We start from the raw sequence: 3,967 nt of genomic DNA, 5'->3' as shown, positions 1-3,967 counted from the left end.
AGGGGGTCAGGCTAGATGATCTGTTCAGGTCCCTCCTGACCCTAGCTACTATGATACTATGATACTATGACTGAATCATTCAAAAAGCCATCTTTTGCCAAGCCTTTTCTCCAAATAGAAAAAAATAAAAGGTGGGTCACCTATACTTATTAAGCACTGTCCCAGGTTAGCACCAGTTGGTTATCCTCATTTTTGATCAGCACCTATTACTGCAAACAGGGCACTGTGCTCCCTACTACTGTCACTGAAATGAGATCCAAATGCACATGTTGTGGAACGGATATAAAAGATTCAGTGATCACAGTCCAAAGGAATGGAGATCCTTTTGCTTTGCCTTCTCCACCATACTTTGCGTGACCTAGATGGAGTAGCAGTTAAGCAATAAAATGCACTCCAACCTCCTGTTGACTGGGGGAGTTGCAAAATGAGACCAACTCTCACATCTCTGCATGACAGTGACCTCAGCTGCTGTTAGTTTTCTTTGATTGGCCAATTTCATAGTTTCGTAGTTTCATAGGTGGTAGGGTCGGAAGGGACCTGAGCAGATCATCAAGTCCGACCCTCTGCCATGGCAGGAAAGGTACTGGGGTCAAACAACCCCGGGAAGGTGTTCATCTAGCCTCCTCTTAAAGACCCCCAGGGTAGGAGCCTTCACCACTTCTCTTGGAAGTTGGTTCCAGATCCTAGCCGCCCTGACTGTGAAGTAGCGCCTCCTGATGTCTAGCCTGACTCTACCCTCTGCCAGCTTGTGACCGTTATTTCTAGTCACTCCTGGGAGTGCCCGGGGGAACAGAGGCTCCCCCAATGCTTACTGGTCCCCCCTGACTAGTTTGTAACAGGCCACCAGGTCCCCCCTCAGCCTTCTCTTGTGGAGGATGAACAGGTTCAGGTCCCGAAGCCTCTCCTCGTAGGGCCTGCCCTGCTGACCCCTGATCATGCGGGTGGCCCTCCTCTGGACCCTCTCAATGCTGTCCACATCCCTCTTGAAGTGTGGCGCCCAGAACTGGACGCAGTACTCCAACTGCGGCCTGACCAATGTCACATAGAGGGGGACGATCACCTCCTTGGACCTGCTTGAGATGCATCTGTGGATGCATGACAAGGTACGGTTGGCCTTCCTGACCGCGTCTCCACACTGTCGGCCCATGTTCATATTGGCATCAATGATGACTCCAAGATCCTTTTCTGTCTCTGCACTGACAAGAAGGGAGTTCCCCAGTCTGTAGGTATGCCGCTGGTTCTTCCTCCCCAGGTGCAGCACCTTGTACTTGTCAGTGTTGAAACCCATCCTGTTCTCATCCGCCCACCCCTGTAACATGTCTAGGTCTGATTGCAGCCTATTCCTCTCTTCTAGCTTGCCCACTTCTCCCCACGTCTTAATGTCATCTGCGAATTTAAACAGGGTGCTTTTTACCCCTTCATCCAAGTCACTGATGAAGATGTTGAACAGCGCGCATCTGAGGACCGAGCCCTGGGGAACCCCACTGCCCACATCCCTCCAGGTCGAAAATGAGCCGTCCACCACCACTTTCTGGGTGTGACCCTCCAGCCAGTTAGTGACCCATTTAACTGTGTAGGTGTCGACGCCACAGTCTCCTAGTTTTTTAATGAGAATGGGCCTTCCTAAAGTCCAGAAAGTCCAGAAAGTCCTAATGTCGAAGGCCTTCCTAAAGTCCAGAAAGACTGCATCCACTGCTACACCTGCAACTAAAGCTTTTTTGACCTGGTCGTAGAAGGCCACCAGGTTGGTCTGACAGGACGTGCCTCTAATGAACCCATGTTGGTTGCCCCTAAGCATAATCTCCCCTACTGGCCCCTCATGGACATGCGCCAGGATAATTGTCTCAAAAAGCTTCCCCAGGATCAAGGTAAGACTAACTGGCCTATAGTTTCCTGGGTCCTCCTTCCTCTCTTTTTTGAAAATGGGAACCACATTGGCCCTTTTCTAGTCCTTTGGCACCACACCAGAGCACCATGAGTGCTCGTAAAGCCATGCCAGGGGTCCCACTATGACCTCTGCTAATTCCCTCAGCACTCTGGGGTGAGGTCGTCAGGACCAGCTGATTTAAATATGTCCAGTCCCTCCAGAAGTTCCCTGACTAAGTCCTTGCTGACCCTAGGCCTGGGTGCGTCTCCCCTGTGTCCTATGGGGGTCCCGGTGCAGGGGGTGACCTGGTCCCTGATCAGAAAATGGAGGCAAATAAATTGTTAAATAGGTTAGCTTTGCTGTCTGGTGCGACGACCAGATTTCCTAGCGTGTCCTGCAGAGGCCCCACATTACCCGGTACCTTCTTTTTACCCGCTATGTATTTAAAATGGACTTCTTGTTGTCCTTGATCCAGGTAGCTAGTCCCAGTTCCATCTCCGCCTCAGCCTTTCTGACCGCCCCCCTACAGTCCCGAGCAACAGAGGTATAGTCCTCCCTGGTGATGGCCCCTCTCTTTCATTGGGTGTATGCCTCCTTTTTAGCTAGGAGATGTTCCCGTATGCTTTTGGTGAGCCATGGGGGCTTTTGTGCCCTCTTGCCCCCTTTGATCCGTGCTGGGATTACCTCCCTTTGGGCATGGAGGATCGTCTCCTTAAGGAATAACCACTCTTCTTGGAAACCCGACTCCTCTCCCCTCCGGGACCTCAGTGCCTCCCCAACTATTCTCCTTACCTCATTGAAATCGTTCCTCCTGAAGTTCAGGGCTGCTGCCTTACTGCAGGCCTTTGCCACCTTGCGCTGGATGGTGAATTCCAGCAGCCGATGATCACTGTCAACCAGGTGGTCGAGCACCTGCAGACCCCTCACCAGGTCGTCCCCCGTGGCCAAGACCAGATCCAACAAGGCGTCTCCCCTGGTGGCGCTGTGCACCTCCTGGGTTAGATGGAGGTCCTGTATCTCGGCTAGGAACCTACACGAGCGGTCAGACCTGGCTGACTGCTCCTCCCAGCAGATATCTGGAAAGTTCAGGTCACCCATGATGACCACGTCCTTTGACCTAACTACCTCTGTGAGCTGACTTAAGAATTCCCGGTCCAGCTTTTCCCCTTGGTTGGGTGGCCTGTAGTAGACCCATTAAGTCCCTTTCCCCTCGACTTCCTTGTATTCTAACCCAGAGCACTTCAGTGTGCCCCTCCTCTGACCCCGTGCTACTCGTTGAGGATGTGTATTTCTCCTTGACATAGAGCGCCACACCCCCACCTTTCCTCCCTGTCCTATCCATCCTGTACAACCTACAGCTCTTGATATTCACTGCCCAGTCGTGCGTTGGGTCCCACCACGTTTCAGTGAGCCCCACTATGTCTGATTGGTGTCAGCTAGCCGGAGGGTAATTTGGGATGGGATAACCCATTTTGTTCTATATATATATTGGTCCAATTATGCCCCCCCCCCAATGAATTGGCTAGAAATGAACAGCAATGGGATTAACCCCTCTATTAACACTTATCTCATTCATTGCAAGCTCCTTCTTAGAAACAGGGAAGAAAATCCACATCCTCACATGTGCAGGACCTTTGCTGCAATTTCCTTAAGCCTTAAAGCATCTCACCATTTCACTGGAAACTCATGGTGGGTCAAGTGAAAAGAGCTGGCTACTAGGTACAGCCTGTAATAACTCAGTCAACCCTTGGTTCTAAGCACGGTAATCCTGATGGTGTCTTATCCTGTCGCCTATCCCAACCTCAGCTGCTCAAAGCACAGTAACACTTGCATAGGGTGCTCTCTCTCTTAGCTCAGTCTCTTTTTTTAAGCAATGCCTCATGTGTACCAGTTGCTCTGTCATTATCTCTGGCAGCCTATGTGTTACCAGGTCACAATCTCCATGTGTGGCCCTTGCAAACAAATGCCATAAGAAGAATCTGTGTGTGATAGCTATCTTGAGTCTGAGGGCTCTGAACAGATTCACCCATCATTCACTTTCATAGCTGCCAAGCAAGCTGGACAAATATCCGTGTTATCCACGTAGGACAATCCTGTTAA

The sequence above is a fragment of the Alligator sinensis genome, unplaced genomic scaffold (genome assembly GCF_000455745.1).
Source record: "Alligator sinensis unplaced genomic scaffold, ASM45574v1 scaffold809_1, whole genome shotgun sequence".
In the NCBI taxonomy this organism is placed as follows: domain Eukaryota; kingdom Metazoa; phylum Chordata; order Crocodylia; family Alligatoridae; genus Alligator; species Alligator sinensis.
Note: the sequence above shows the minus strand (reverse complement) of the source record.